Source organism: Pinus tabuliformis, chromosome 5_1 (genome assembly GCF_031772625.1).
Source record: "Pinus tabuliformis cultivar Carrire ecotype Pingquan chromosome 5_1, CPIR1, whole genome shotgun sequence".
Lineage (NCBI taxonomy): Eukaryota > Viridiplantae > Streptophyta > Pinopsida > Pinales > Pinaceae > Pinus > Pinus tabuliformis.
In genome coordinates this window covers 862858841-862875684 of record NC_142305.1, presented here as the reverse complement: position 1 = coordinate 862875684, position 16844 = coordinate 862858841, and the positions used below count along the sequence as shown (strand labels likewise).

At 43.7% G+C, this 16844-nt stretch overlaps 1 pseudogene; it reads left to right on the top strand.

Annotated features, from left to right (window-relative positions):
- Window positions 1–12873, top strand: part of LOC149167566 (auxin response factor 6-like) — a 42276-nt pseudogene extending 29403 nt beyond the window's left edge.
- The last annotated feature ends 3971 nt before the right edge of the window (window positions 12874–16844 follow it).

Sequence of the window (16844 nt, the reverse complement as noted above, 5' to 3'; positions counted from 1 at the left end):
ATTGCAGTGAAATTGGAGAGTTTCTCTGGTGCGCGACCACTCGGGCAGGGTGCGCGACCACCTGGGCGGTGCGCGACCACTCGAGCCCTCCTCCATAGTGCAAATTTTACACTGGCGCGACCACTCGAACTGCGCGCGACCACTCCAACCCTGCGCGTGACCACTCGAGCTGTAACTTGCAGAACCGGCCCAAACTCACTCAAATTGCCTTGTGACTTGTAAATTGCTCGAGGTAGGCCTCTCAAATGTTTTGAATTTTGAAAATAAGGATGATGAGCTTGTGTTTGTGCATTTTTATCATCAAAATTATGAAGAGAAATAGGTTAAGTGATTGCTTGTTCTTGTAGGCAATTTTGCTAGGGTTATGTTTGATTTCAAGGTTTTTAATTCCTTTTTATTCCCTCCATTACTCCTATTAGATTTACACTTGTCATCATGTGTCTCTATCTCATCACATTTGCAATGAATATCAATTCCCCATTCCCTATACCTAAAACCCTAATCCCTCTCATATGCATCCCTTAAACCCTAATTCCTTCCCCACAGCAATATCATTATAAAAATATGTAAAACCACAGCAAAGATCAAATAGTGATGTGAAAATGAAAGAGCAATTGCAATAATAAAACAAAAAGACAAAAAACAGAGATAAATATTACTATGTGTAGCCAAGTTATTGCAAAGACAAAAGAAACTTATTGCTGTGTATAGTCCTCATAAAAACAGTGAAAAGGAGGCTATTATTCATAACAAAAACAAAGTAAATACAGCTGTACCTATTTGTTAAAGGACAGGTTGCCTTGAAATACTATTTGTAAAGGAAGATTGTTGTGTTTTCAGACCCAAACCTATGTATCTTTTTTCCTTCTATTCCCCTAGATGCAATACATCTCCTTTCTCTTTGAATCTGTCAAATAAAGCCTTTCCCCTCCCCTTATGACAAATGCAAATTAATCCCTTATTGCCCCTTAGCATCAAAAGCATATCAGTCCCTTGGAAAAATAGAGTATGCTTCAAAATGTACAGTCAAAGGACATAATTAAAAAGAAAGTTGTTGATGCTAGTTATCATTGTTGCCCTATACCCCTGTATCATGCTATCCTTTACCCCCTGTTGAAAATTGTATTGTCCTTTCCCTTGGTGACCTTATTACATGTCTTCCCTAATAAAGATATTTCTTTGCAAATGATTTCCCGATGATGAGAGATGAGATAACATGTTTGACATTTTGTGAATTATTCCTTAAAAGTTCCCTGTTTTTATATATTTTCCCATTCCTTATGAAAAAGTCCCTCCCCTAACATTTCCCTCATGATTTTTTCCCCTTGAAAACAGCATACTTCTCAGCATTTTGCAGGCAGGGCAGCAGTCAACTTTGTCTATTTTCTCCACCTTGCTCAATAACACCATGTCAACCACTGAAACTAATGAGCAAGGTGATGACCGGTCTTCTTCTACGGAGGTTGAGACACAGCAGAGGCCTCGTAAGGGTGGCAAAGGTGGTCATCATAGGAGAGAAGAGCCCACATCTTTAGCAGAATTACAAGCATGCCCTTTGGCAGTGACTTGTTTCCAGTACATGTCATGTTTCCAGTTTTGTGAGAGGCTTGCCCAGATTCAGCACCACAGGGAGTTGGCTCGACTATTTGTTTTGCACCTTCATGATGGGCAGGTCACTCTTGCAGGGGTGAATTTTGTGTTTTCTCCAGAGGTGATTTCACAGGCTACCGGGATACCCAATGTGGGTGAGGTGTGGCCAAAGCGCAAGTGGCTGGATTTTGTCTATTTTGAGCCATATGTCAGGCCAGCATTCACACATAACTTGTCAGGGAACTTTCCTTTCAGATTCCTCCGAGAGGAGTATGCTCCGATCATGCGGCTTATCATGCATTACTTCACATGTGAGGGAAGGTTTTCACAAGTCTTTGCTTGTCACATTCGCCTATTGATGCACTTTACCCGAGTGAGGATGATGAACATCCCGGTTTACTTCTTCCAGGACATTCAGAGGATGGTGTCCGTGTTTCAGAGGCAGTCCCCAGCTCAGTAGCATAGGAGTTTGTGCCATCATGGTCTCATCCAGCTCATTGTTTCCCATCAGTTGAGTCAGCAGGGCATTCCATGGGCAGACTTCATTTCTCATGAGGTTTTTACAGTGCCACCACAGCCACAGCCAAAGCCAGAGGTCATTCATGAGGCGGGAGGTCCATCACACCAGCCCGAGATTATTGTTCCGATACATGTGGCTTCTTCACCTCGGGTCACCTATCAGAGAGGTCATAGGACCTTATTTGCAGCAGCTCGACGAGTACTTTCCCCACTGCAGGTGGAAGGGGTCTCGCCATCATCATCTACAGGTCAGCGAGTGTTATCTCCACATCAGGTGGAAGGGGCCTCGCATTCTTCATCAGCAGAGGAAGTACGGGAGGGCAAGCAGCCCATGATTAAGGATGAGAGAGCTGGTGATACACATGATGATTTCATTGGTCGTGATGCCCGCTCTCCTTCTTCAGATTTTTATGAGATTATCAGGCAGAGAGAGGAGGAGAACCTCGTGTTGCAGCAAAAGCTCCAAATGGCTCAATGGACCATCACTTATCTAGAACAACGCACCAAACAATTAGAAGAAGAAAAAGAACTTGATGAGCTATGGAGGATCCGCAGTGATCGAACTTTGAACCGTAGGAGGCCCGGTGACCCATTGCCTGCTGACCGGGAGTCCATGCTTATCCGTGTGAATGCACACTTGGAGAGACTGTTGGAGAAAGCCAACCAAGACAAGAGGCTGCTACGGAACATGAAAAATCATTATTGGGCGAGAATGCATGTTTGCAAAACAAAGATGAAGGTACTCCAAAGGAAGTTGTCCGAGGCCCGCAAGAGGAGGAAGAAGACCAACCCGCTCCGTATCTTGGCTGAGGCCTCTCTTACTCACCATGATACTCATTAGCCTCCTCCTGGCAGCAAACTCAAGAAATTTTGAGAGTTTTGAGGCATTTTTGGCATTTTTTAGAATTTTACAGGTTTTAGCCATTGGAGTGGTCTCACCCCGCGTGTGACCACTCGGGGGGACAGCCCAGAATGAGAAAAGCTTTGCATTTTTGGAATTTTCATGCAAAAATACACTTTCCTATGCATGGGGTCAAATTTTTATGGAGATTTGGGCCTCCAAAAGCTCAAAATACATGCAATTTTTACTTTCTGCCCCTTTTTTGAGTTGCAGAAAGCTGCCTTGGGAGAAATGAATTTTGAGGGGTCAAATCAACTCCAAATTCCGAAATTCGAGTGGGGTTGGAAAGTAGACTCATAGACCTTTCCAACAAGCTATCTTGCACCTGATTTGGACACCAGGAAGGCCCTAAAACACAGCTTCCAATGTGCGCGACCAATCCAAGGCAGGGGCGCGACCACTCAGGGAAATTTTGCCAGTTTGACCATTTCGGCCTGCAAAACTCAGTTTTTACTATGGTTGACTCTTAATGCTTGTAAATGATGGTTTTTTGGATATTTTTCATGGCACATGGATACATTTACTCTCCTTTAACACTTCTAGAAGTTTCCTTGATGTAAATAGTGAATATTAAATGCATGGATGGGTTACCTAAGTTTTAGAGGCAAGTTGTTTTGACTGCCTATTATCTAGTGCTCAGTTTAGAATTAGTTGAAATAGCTCCTAGGAAGCTGAGATCGACCCCTAGAGGTGGGGAAAGGAGTTAGATCATCTATATTATGCCTTCTCTTGCTCATTTTCATGGTTGGACTCTTGAGGGAGAAGCTCCTATTGTATATTTTACTTGTATCTCTGCAATTTGAGGAAAAGGAAGACCAGGGTTTTGCAGACATCATTGGGATTCTTGTGGACTTTTGTGTTGATGGTGTGTTCTCTTATTGTAATTGTAAGTGCGTTTATGTGTTCCATCCCTTTCTTTACTGCTACTAATTAAACAAATGAAGTGATAAAGTTTGAATTCATGCTTGCCATGCTCAGCTTTCAAATTTGTTTAATGTTTATGTTTTCCACTGTCTAGAGAGGATTCAAAGTCATTGTTTGCCCTCTTTAGCTTCTCTTTTTTCTTCCTTGATCATCCATCTCAGCTAAAGGCATCAGCACAAACTCCTACCTTGCCCCAAAGACCCACCTGCAAAAACTGAGCTCAATCCCCGCACCCTGAATCGCACTCCCTCCAATTGCCACCAAAAACACCAAAAACTTTAAATCAACCCCCCTTATCAGTTTACTAGCCTAATATCAGTGTTCCAAATTGGGTCAGCTCATCCTATTGAAATATCTACCAAGTTTGACCAGAGAGAGCCTTCTCATACCCCGTAGGGCTAGCTACGAGGTGAAATGGTTTGATGTTGCCTTGAAGGTTTACCTTCCTCAGCCTAGGGTGAAATCTCAAGCGCTAACATAGTGGCGACCATACTGGGAAGAACAAACTTGTTTGTGGGTTGATGTGTTTGTTTCATAAGTCTTAGACGGATTCTGAAGTTACACCAGGTAGCCTTCGAAAACGCTCTTGTTTTACATCAGCGTAAGTAGATAAACGCTGCTTCAGTCAATCTCCGTGAGCTTGTGAATACAACACTTCATTTGAATTTCACCCCAGTACATGTATCAAGTTCAGATCTGATTGTTGATAGTGGACAACGATCAGACACTTGAAAGGCTGAATCATTCACTTGGCGACTCCTTTTACTGAAGAATCCAGCGATCAGTGCTTCATGGTGACTTCACTGCAGAAAGATCAGTATCTTTGAGATTTTCAAGATGGATCAGATTGCAAGAAGATATGCTCCCTTGAGCTGAGATCACATCCCTGGTTTTCCAAATAAAATTCCAAAGGTAGATTGGTCAAGGAATTTGCCTACATTTAATGATGATGGTAAGAAGGATGCTGCTTTACATCTAGTTAGATTTCATATGCATATTCACAAGTTGAAGGTGGATTTTCCTGAAGATTGCTTGATGAAAATATTCTTGGCCACTCTGGAAGGTACAGCTCAATCATGGTATGAAAGTTTGCCGCCTGCTTGTATTTATTGTTTAAAGGATTTTCATGCTATGTTCATTGAAAGATATAAGGACTCTTATCCATCATTGAATTTAGTTCATGACTGTTGCCAGCATGCCTATAGTTTTATTGAAAGCCTTGAGAAGTTTTATGAAGATGATAATTTCATGGATGAAGAGATCATGGAAGCCCTGTATGAAAATCCGTTTCAGCAGCACATAGAAATCTTAGAGGATACTTGTCAAGATCAGCAGGTTGAAGATGGCCATATGGCTGTAATTGATGAAAGAGAAGAGCTTGTTTCAGATCTGCCTACAGAAGAAGACAACGTGCGAGATAGCCAAGATTCAATTTTAGAATGTAATGCAGTCAACTCAGCTATTTCAGATCAAAATTCAGATCATGGTGACCAAGAATACCTTGTGCCAAATCCTGAAAAGGAGAGTTTTGTTGTTGAGATCATGGACAAAGTTCTTGATCTAAATGTCCTTATGCCATCAGAACAGAGCCTGCATGAGGAGGTAATTCAGCCAGCTCATGAACAACAAGATGAGATCTTTGTTCAAGTAAGTGAAAAATCTTCTTTCAATCATAATTTGGATAGTTTGATTGCCATGTCATATGAAGATGATCAACAATGTTTCCAAGTTTCAGAAGATCAGGATTGTCATTCAGATTTTTCATGTTTTGAAATGTTATTTCAAGAAGACAAGACTTGTTTGAGCAAAGGGAAATAGAAAGTCTTATCTCCTTTGTCTGAAGAGGAGATAGATCAGCTTTTGAAAGGTCCTTCTACAACCCAAGCTAAAGCAAATCAGCAGTGTGCACATGGTCACGAAAGTGTTGGTGAAACTTCTTCCTCTTTTGAAAATGATGACAGTCTTGTAATTAGTTTTATAGATCAACAAAAAGATAATTTTTTCTTTCACAAAGATAATAAGGCTGTCATGTTTGATAATCTCGAAGATTGTTTTCTGTTTGAGAATGACCTACCATATGGTCAGACTACCGAAGATCATAGCATACAAGATTACCTTTCAGATTCTTCATATGTTTCATGTGTTGAAATGCCTTTCCAAGAAGAGATCTGCCCATCCATTTGTTCAAAGTTTTTTGAAGACCATGAGCATACTTTTACCGAAGCACATGATGAAGGCAGATCAGAATTTGAAACAAAGGATACCTTGTTCTTTCAGCAGGAGGTGGCAGTGACAAATCTTCATGTTTTTCACGATCCTCTAGCAAGTTTGTTGCAGCCAGCAGTGATAGTGTTTATTGCAGTATTCAGTGATGAAGGAGAATATGGTCAACTATGTTTTTGGATGCCCAGAGATAGGTTTGTATTGTTGACCAGAAGATCTAATCAGGAGAACCAGTCAAGAACGCATCTGCTTGATTGGTTACATTGGCATTATGATATTGTTTGATGGTATATTGTTTTGTAAGAAACACAGGTGGTTGTCATCATGATTTCGAATCTTGATGGACTGCTGCCCTTCTCTTGTTTTAGTTAAGTCAGTCATGAGTCCTTTGTTAGTCCATTTTCAGTCTTGTTGTTAAGTTAGTTTGAGTTGGTTTTCAGTCATGCATTTCTGCTTGAATTTTTGACTCCATTGCCCAATGGCTGAAAGCACTGGTCTGCTCTCCCAGAGGTCTAAGGTTCTTGGCACCTCCAAGGAGCTACCATCCCCATTGGAGCCAATGTTAGTGTCGGTCTTGAGCCCTCCATCGGTGATCAAAAGCTCTTTGCATATGCATAGGTAGGTGTCTCATCAGTGTCAGTTTTGCATCCCGTTAGGCATGCCATAAAACTGATGGAGGAGCTGGTCCTTGTTCCCTTCTTGGCTTTGCTGGATCAGGTCATATCATAATGAGGTTGGGTCATACTTGTTTTTATTTTTGTCTTGAGGTCCCAAGCCTTAGGTCTAGGGTTTTGGTCAAAAATCATTGCAAGGTCACGAGTCAAAGGTCCATGAGTGCCCAGCAAGCCAGAAGGAGGTTTATACATATGTTCCATTGATATTTTTCATCAGGTACAGATCATTTATACCTTGGATTTAAAAACCCTGTTTTTAAACCCAAGTTCATGTAATATTTGCAAAAAAATAAGGAAAATTTCAAAAGTCTTCAAAATGCCGGCAATAACCCTGGTCTCCTCGCCAGAGTCCATCAGATGGTCAACCTGCAAAAAGAATGAAGTTAAAGCGCCTCAAAAGCTAAATTCAGGACAAAGCAACTCAAAAAGCAGTGTTAAAAGTGAATGTCAAAATAGAACATTAGAGAGTGGTTTTTGTAATTTAATTTTTTCAAATTCGACCTACAAGAGCTAAATTTCCCTCTAAACATTTCATTATCCCTCTATGAGCTAACAAAGAGGAGCAAGAGGGCGAAAATAGTGAAGGAGGTCGAATTGCAGTGAAATTGGAGAGTTTCTCTGGTGCGCGACCACTCGGGCAGGGTGTGCGACCACCTGGGCGGTGCGCGACCACTCGAGCCCTCCTCCGCAGTGCAAATTTTACACTGGCGCGACCACTCGAGCTGCGCGCGACCACTCCAACCCTGCGCGCGACCACTCGAGCTGTAACTTGCAGAACCGGCCCAAACTCACTCAAATTGCCTTGTGACTTGTAAATTGCTCGAGGTAGGCCTCTCAAATGTTTTGAATGTTGAAAATAAGGATGATGAGCTTGTGTTTGTGCATTTTTATCATCAAAATTATGAAGAGAAATAAGTTAAGTGATTGCTTGTTCTTGTAGGCAATTTTGCTAGGGTTATGTTTGATTTCAAGGTTTTTAATTCCTTTTTATTCCCTCCATTACTCCTATTAGATTTACACTTGTCATCATGTGTCTCTATCTCATCACATTTGCAATGAATATCAATTCCCCATTCCCTATACCTAAAACCCTAATCCCTCTCATATGCATCCCTTAAACCCTAATTCCTTCCCCACAGCAATATCATTATAAAAATATGTAAAACCACAGCAAAGATCAAATAGTGATGTGAAAATGAAAGAGCAATTGCAATAATAAAACAAAAAGACAAAAAACAGAGAAAAAGATTACTATGTGTAGCCAAGTTATTGCAAAGACAAAAGAAACTTATTGCTGTGTATAGTCCTCATAAAAACAGTGAAAAGGAGGTTGTTATTCATAACAAAAACAAAGTAAATACAGCTGTACCTATTTGTTAAAGGACAGGTTGCCTTGAAATATTGTTTGTAAAGGAAGATTGCTGTGTTTTCAGACCCAAACCTATGTATCTTTTTTCCTTCTATTCCCCTAGATGCAATACATCTCCTTTCTCTTTGAATCTGTCAAATAAAGCCTTTCCCCTCCCCTTATGACAAATGCAAATTAATCCCTTATTGCCCCTTAGCATCAAAAGCATATCAGTCCCTTGGAAAAATAGAGTATGCTTCAAAATGTACAGTCAAAGGACATAATTAAAAAGCAAGCTGTTGATGCTAGTTATCATTGTTGCCCTATACCCCTGTATCATGCTATCCTTTACCCCCTGTTGAAAATTGTATTGTCCTTTCCCTTGGTGACCTTATTACATGTCTTCCCTAATAAAGATATTTCTTTGCAAATGATTTCCCGATGATGAGAGATGAGATAACATGTTTGACATTTTGTGAATTATTCCTTAAAAGTTCCCTGTTTTTATATATTTTCCCATTCCTTATGAAAAAGTCCCTCCCCTAACATTTCCCTCATGATTTTTTCCCCTTGAAAACAACATACTTCTCAGCATTTTGCAGGCAGGGCAGCAGTCAACTTTGTCTATTTTCTCCACCTTGCTCAATAACACCATGTCAACCACTGAAACTAATGAGCAAGGTGATGACCGGTCTTCTTCTACGGAGGTTGAGACACAGCAGAGGCCTCGTAAGGATGGCAAAGGTGGTCATCATAGGAGAGAAGAGCCCACATCTTTAGCAGAATTACAAGCATGCCCTTTGGCAGTGACTTGTTTCTAGTACATGTCATGTTTCCAGTTTTGTGAGAGGCTTGCCCAGATTCAGCACCACAGGGAGTTGGCTCGACTATTTGTTTTGCACCTTCATGATGGGCAGGTCACTCTTGTAGGGGTGAATTTTGTGTTTTCTCCAGAGGTGATTTCACAGGCTACCGGGATACCCAATGTGGGTGAGGTGTGGCCAAAGCGCAAGTGGCTGGATTTTGTCTATTTTGAGCCATATGTCAGGCTAGCATTCACACATAACTTGTCAGGGAACTTTCCTTTCAGATTCCTCCGAGAGGAGTATGCTCCGATCATGCGGCTTATCATGCATTACTTCACATGTGAGGGAAGGTTTTCACGAGTCTTTGCTTGTCACATTCGCCTGTTGATGCACTTTACCCGAGTGAGGATGATGAACATCTCGGTTTACTTCTTCCAGGACATTCAGAGGATGGTGTCCGTGTTTCAGAGGCAGTCCCCAGCTCAGCAGCATAGGAGTTTGTGCCATCATGGTCTCATCCAGCTCATTGTTTCCCATCAGTTGAGTCAGCAGGGCATTCCATGGGCAGACTTCATTTCTCATGAGGTTTATACAGTGCCACCACAGCCACAGCCAGAGCCAGAGGTCATTCATGAGGCGGGAGGTCCATCACACCAGCCCGAGATTATTGTTCCGAGACATGTGGCTTCTTCACCTCGGGTCACCTATCAGAGAGGTCATAGGACCTTATTTGCAGCAGCTCGACGAGTACTTTCCCCACAGCAGGTGGAAGGGGTCTCGCCATCATCATCTACAGGTCAGCGAGTGTTATCTCCACATCAGGTGGAAGGGGCCTCGCATTCTTCATCAGCATAGGAAGTACGGGAGGGAAAGCAGCCCATGATTAAGGATGAGAGAGCTGGTGATACACATGATGATTTCATTGGTCGTGATGCCCGCTCTCCTTCTTCAGATTTTTATGAGATTATCAGGTAGAGAGAGGAGGAGAACCTCGTGTTGCAGCAAAAGCTCCAAATGGCTCAATGGACCATCACTTATCTAGAACAGTGCACCAAACAATTAGAAGAAGAAAAAGAACTTGATGAGCTATGGAGGATCCGCAGTGATCGAACTTTGAACCGTAGGAGACCCGGTGACCCATTGCCTGCTGACCGGGAGTCCATGCTTATCCGTGTGAATGCACACTTGGAGAGACTATTGGAGAAATCCAACCAAGACAAGAGGCTGCTACGGAACATGAAAAATCATTATTGGGCGAGAATGCATGTTTGCAAAACAAAGATGAAGGTACTCCAAAGGAAGTTGTCCGAGGCCCGCAAGAGGAGGAAGAAGACCAACCCGCTCCGTATCTTGGCTGAGGCCTCTCTTACTCACCATGATACTCATTAGCCTCCTCCTGGCAGCAAACTCAAGAAATTTTGAGAGTTTTGAGGCATTTTTGGCATTTTTGAGAATTTTACAGGTTTTAGCCATTGGAGTGGTCTCACCCCGCGCGCGACCACTCGGGGGGACAGCTCAGAATGAGAAAAGCTTTGCATTTTTGGAATTTTCATGCAAAAATACACTTGCCTATGCATGGGGTCAAATTTTTATGGAGATTTGGGCCTCCAAAAGCTCAAAATACATGCAAATTTTGACTTTCTGCCCCTTTTTTGAGTTGCAGAAAGCTGCCTTGGGAGAAATGCCTTTTGAGGGGTCAAATCAACTCCAAATTCAGAAATTCCAGTGGGGTTGGAAATTAGACTCATAGACCTTTCCAGCAAGCTATATTGCACCTGATTTGGACACCAGGAAGGCCATCAAACACAGCTGCCAATGTGCGCGACCACTCGAAGGCAGGGGCGCGACCACTCAGGGAAATTTTGCCAGTTTGACCATTTCGGCCTGCAAAACTCAGTTTTTACTATGGTTGACTCTTAATGCTTGTAAATGATGGATTTTTGGATAATTTTCATGGCACATGGATACATTTACTCTCCTTTAACGCTTCTAGAAGTTTCCTTGATGTAAATAGTGAATATTAAATGCATGGATGGGTTACCTAAGTTTTAGAGGCAAGTTGTTTTGACTGCCTATTATCTAGTGCTCAGTTTAGAATTAGTTGAAACAGCTCCTAAGAAGCTGAGCTCGACCCCTAGAGGTGGGGAAAGGAGTTAGATCATCTATATTATGCCTTCTCTTGCTCATTTTCATGGTTGGACTCTTGAGGGAGAAGCTCCTATTGTATATTTTACTTGTATCTCTGCAATTTGAGGAAAAGGAAGACCAGGGTTTTGCAGACATCATTGGGATTCTTGTGGACTTTTGTGTTGATGGTGTGTTCTCTTATTGTAATTGTAAGTGTGTTTATGTGTTCCATCCCTTTCTTTACTGCTGCTAATTAAACAAATGAAGTGATAAAGTTTGAATTCATGCTTGCCATGCTCAGCTTTCAAATTTGTTTAATGTTTATGTTTTCCACTGTCTAGAGAGGATTCAAAGTCATTGTTTGCCCTCTTTAGCTTCTCTTTTTTCTTCCTTGATCATCCATCTCAGCTAAAGGCATCAGCACAAACTCCTACCTTGCCCCAAAGACCCACCTGCAAAAACTGAGCTCAATCCCCGCACCCTGAATCGCACTCCCTCCAATTGCCACCAAAAACTTTAAATCAACCCCCCTTATCAGTTTACTAGCCTAATATCAGTGTTCCAAATTGGGTCAGCTCATCCTATTGAAAGATCTACCGAGTTTGACCGGAGAGAGCCTTCTCATACCCCGTAGGGCTAGCTACGAGGTGAAATGGTTTGATGTTGCCTTGAAGGTTTACCTTCCTCAGCCTAGGGTGAAATCTCAAGCGCTAACAGGACCAATGATTCCCATCTCATCCATGCAAAAATTCTCCCCGGTTGGTTCCCTTTCCACAAGAACTGGCAACATAAATTTTGTAGGCGAGTCAGAATGCCTCTGGGTATCCAAGCCAGTGTCATTCAATATACTAGTGTAGCTTCCAAGACAGTCTTGATGAGTACCAGCCTCCCCACTCTAGAGAGATATTTGTGATACCAAATTTTTAGCCTCTTCTCCACTTTTGATATGAGCCATGTCTAGTCAGCTAACTTGTATCCAAGGGGTTTTAGCCTATATCCCAGATATCTCAACCCTTCTTCAATTGGCACTTCTGTAAAAGAAAATCTTCTGAGAGCAAACTGGATCTCATACTGGGAACATCTGGTGGCAGTAATTGTTGATTTTGCTTCATTTAATACCATGCCTGTAGCTTTTAGGAAGATGCCAAGGGATCGGTGGAGAGCAGTGGTATCCCCTATACCCCCATTTAAGAGGATCAGTACATCATCCACAAACAGCAAGTGGGTGAGGGTGCAGTCTTCAGTAATTTTGATTCCCCTTATTCACCCTAGTCTGCACTCCTCCCCAATGGTTCGACTGAGACCCTCCATGATAAGTAGGAAGAGTAAAGGGGAGAGTGGGCATCCCTGCCTCAGTCCTCTTTCCGCATGGAAAAAAGGGGAGGCTGAGCCATTAATAAGCACACTAAAGGATACATTCGTGATACAACACAAGATCCATTTGATGAAGGAGTAGGGGAAGCCAAGATGGGTTAGAAGCATACGAAGGTAGAGCCAGTTTACCCTATCAAAGGCTTTGGACAGGTCAATATTCAGTATCATGCCTTTGAGTTTCCTGGTCTGAACAGAGTGGAGGAGTTCCTGTGCGGTGCCAACAGCCTCATGGATTTGTCTGTTTTGGAGAAAAGCAAACTGCTCCAGGGAGATATGGGCGGAGAGAATGGGCTTGAGGTGGTTTGCAATAATTTTAGCAATGATCTTATATATGCAATTGCACAGAGAGATGGGTCTAAAGTCGTCAAAGGTCAAGGGCTTATTTGATTTGGGGATGAGGGCAATAAATGTAGAGTTGAAGCTCTCCCACATTCTACCCCTCAATCGACATTCTTCTATCAGTCGCAGAAGGTCTGTTCCCAGGATGTCCAAAAAAGTTGTATAAAACTCAATTGTCCATCCGTCTGGTCCTGGACTCTTGTATTTTTTTAACCATTTGAGGGTTTCTTCCAATTCGCCCAGGCTCACCTCCTTTGTCAGCTCCTGCTCCACTTCCTCATCCACAAATCTGGGGAAGGTCTGTGCTATGCGCATAACCTCTACCAGGGTGGCGATTGGGGGCTCCTTGTAAATTCCTTTGAAGTGTGCACTTGCTAGAGAAGCAAGTCCCCAGAAGGTGTTTACAGAGGTGCCGTCCTCCTTCTTAAGCTCCCAAATAGTATTGATCACCTTTCTCCCATTTGCATGTCTATGAAAAAACTTAGTGTTTTCATCTCCTTCTTTGAGCCATATGGCTCAGCTACGAAGTCTCCAGCACTCCTCTCTGTCTTTCAGTATTCATGCCCTTTCATGGAGGAGGGCAGCCAACTTATCCTTTTATTCTTGTGAGGTAAGAATCCCCTTCGAATCCTCCTCCATTTTGGCAATTTCTTCTTCTGCTAATTTGAGTTGATGCTCATCCTGTTCTTTTTTCCTCCTGGCCCACTCTTTTGATAGCTCCTTCAGGGTAGTCATGTTTCGGGCAAACCCCTCTACAATGGGACCTTCCGTGCCCACTGGGTGGGTCTTCCAATAGTCAGTGACTGCCTTCAAATAACTGACATCCTTTAACCATGTAGAATTAAACTTAAAGGGAGCCTTTGGCTTGTTATGGGTAGTTTGCAATTCCAAATAGATGGGCCTATGATCCGAGACCCCTCCCAAGCCAACCCACTGTCTAACATGAAAGCCTCTATTGACCAGAGCTTCGTGGATGAGAAAACGATCCAATATTCTGGCCAAACTAGCCTCTCCAGTTCTATTGTTCCTCCATGTGGGCTGGATCTTTACAGTGGGAATGTCAATCAGATTGTGGGTGTCCAGTAAGCTCTCAAAGAAAATGGACAGGGGGTCCATTTGAGCATTTGGTCCCCATGACTCCGCATAACCCATCGAGAAATTGAGATCACCTTTGAGGATGATATTGTTGCCTTGTAAGGTGGAGGAGGTGAGCAGCTTCCTCCAGTAAGCCTCCCAATCTCGGCAGGGACCATAGATGTTGAAGAGCCTTATACAGGATTCCAGGGTCGACGAATAGATGTCCACTCCCAAATACCCCATCCCTCCCCAGACATTTAGCAGCTGAATCGAATGATCGCATAAGCCTAATGATAACCCCCCTGATCTGCCCATCACATCCAGAGAGTGAAAGGACTAGTTAGGAAGATAGGATTCCAGGAGGGGAGAGATGGAGCTAGCGGGTCCAAGAGTTTCTTGAAGAAAGATGATGTCCACAGGTTCAATAGATAACAGTCGTCTCAGGGCTAGTTTTTTCCTGAGGCTAGCCAGCCCCCTATAGTTAAAGGAGAGGATTTTCATGGGGGAAGGGGGGAGGGGGTATTCTCTACTCTAAGACCCCAAGGGATTTTAGTCTGTCTACCTGAGACAATCTCTTCACCCACCCGATGTTTAGCCTTGGAAAGATGGGAGGGCCGACCATGAGGAAGCTTTGGGAGATAGGGGAAGGGTATGATCCCAAATCCGGCCATGTCCTTACCTAGTGAGCAGAGCTTTGAGTGGATCGAATAGCAGTGGTCTTTGCAGGGGGAGGACAACTGAGGGGGGAGAGGGAGGGATTGTGAGAGAGTAGGCAGGGGAGGAGCATCCACAGAGGGAGAGGCTGCCATGGAGCAATGTAAATTAGGGAAGGGTTGTTGTAAGGGAAAACAGAGGGGGGGAAGGGGTTCAGGGGAGGGAGGAGGGAGCTCGTCGACCCGCCCCCAGTGCGAGAAGTAATAGTATGAGAATGCAATGTAGAAATACATAAATTATCACAAGTAGATATAACAGAATGGGAAATAGAAAGAGCCATACCCATGGTAAAATCCTCCCCTAAAACTGCCTGATCTCTCATCAACGACAGAGAGGGTGGCCTGAGTGGAGCTTTCCCCCGCTTCTTGCTAGGACCTGGGGTAGCTTCTTCATTCCCCTTGGCTACATCATGTATTAGTTGCTCCTCTATCGGCTGCTCTTGATGAGATGGCTCGGAAGGGGCCTCATAGAACTGTTCAGTCTCCCTTGTCCTTTGTCCCCATTTAGGGTTCAGGGGGAAATCCTTGTATACATGGCCAACATTATGGTAGCGCTGGCATCTATATGGCACGCCTTCATAGTCCAAGATTTGCTTCCTGGTGAAGTTCCTCCATTGAATGGTGATAAACTCTTGCAGGCCCCCTCGTGTGTCCATATGTACCAGGATGCGTGCATAAGACATCTTTCCTGTGATAAGGTAGGATTTATCCAAGCCCATATATGAACCAAGCGAGTTCCCAATTCTCTTGAATATCTCTTCCGACCAAAAGTGTGGGGGAAGCCCTGGAAACCTAACCCAGATTGGTCCTATCCCCAGCTATTCAGATTCCAGATCAAATAGCGGCGACCATTGCTTCAGGTGGACCGGGGCTTGATCGAAATGCCAGTATGAGGATAGTACCTAGTTTGTATGGTCCGACCGAGCAAACCTAAATGTGAACCAACCCCACATGAATGTCTGTACGGTGGGAATATCTGCAAGTCGGTGGCCCCAAACCTCAGTCACCCAAGCCTTTAGTCTTTTGGCTAAGTAATTCCTGCCACGAATCCTTCTGACCAGGACCCTATCTGTGATATCCATGGACTCTGCCAACTGAATGTCTTCCTCCAGCCTCAGTATGATGTCATCAATCTTCGATCTGAAGCACTTTGCTTTCTTCCGGGGCCTCGCCTCCTCCGGTAGTGGCACCCTTGTATCTGAGTTGCTTCCAGGGTTTGTGCTACCCTCAGGCCTGAGGGGGGAGGGGATGATTGAGGGGCGCCTGAGATGTTCGGAGGGCTGTTAGGGTTTCCAGGGAGGGTTTCAGAATTATGAACCAGAGTTGATGGTACCGAATGAGGGGGAGATGAAGAGCTGTGCATACCGGAGGAAAGACCGCTGGTAATGGGGATGTAAGGAGGGTCAGCCCATGACTTCAGGAGGTTAGGAAAGTTAGGGTTCAAGTAGCCCGAAACAAACCCTAACGAGGATGGGGAAGCCGACGGGGAGGAGAGGGGTGGCCAGGTAGGGGGAAAGTCCGGTAAGATGACTGGTCGACCAAACAGTCCAGAGATCGGAGGCAGGTCGGCAATGGCCTCGTTCAACTCACAACTGAAGGGAATGTGGTCTGCCCTTTTGGAATGTGGCATTGTCCAGACTGAACCCTCCAGCAAGGGATCCTCCGAATAGTCTACGTTATCGAGGTCCATAGTTGTCGTGGGAAAGCTAGCACTAGCTTCCTTTAACCAACAAGGTAGGGTGATAGCGAGGGGAAGGCAGCCCTAAACGGAGAGTTGGTAAAGGTGAAAACCAACTCAGTAAACCGCAGTAAACCTTCTGCAGGCCAGGAGATTGGGGGTAAGGGGGATGACCGTAGCCCTGGGACCAGACTACGTGGTAGCCCTCGTGCCTGCCATTTGCTGCAACAGTCTGCCTCCGCGTCCGGTCAGCCATACTCACCATCGCCATCATGCTTCAGAGCCATCCTTCCTTCTCACTAGGCTTATTTTTCAATTGAGGATTTCCATAACCCTTACTATAAACCTTGAGAGTTACCAAAACACTGTCCCTTTTGCATGATTATTGACTACTGATAATTTTGTATTTTTTGCATATGAATTTTCCTATAATCTAGGATAGGTTAATTTTCATAGGAAAACAATATTATTTTTCATGTAGAGTTTCATAGTATCTATTTTCATGAAAATCATATATTTTCCTTACTTTTTGGTTTGTTCCATGCTCTAGG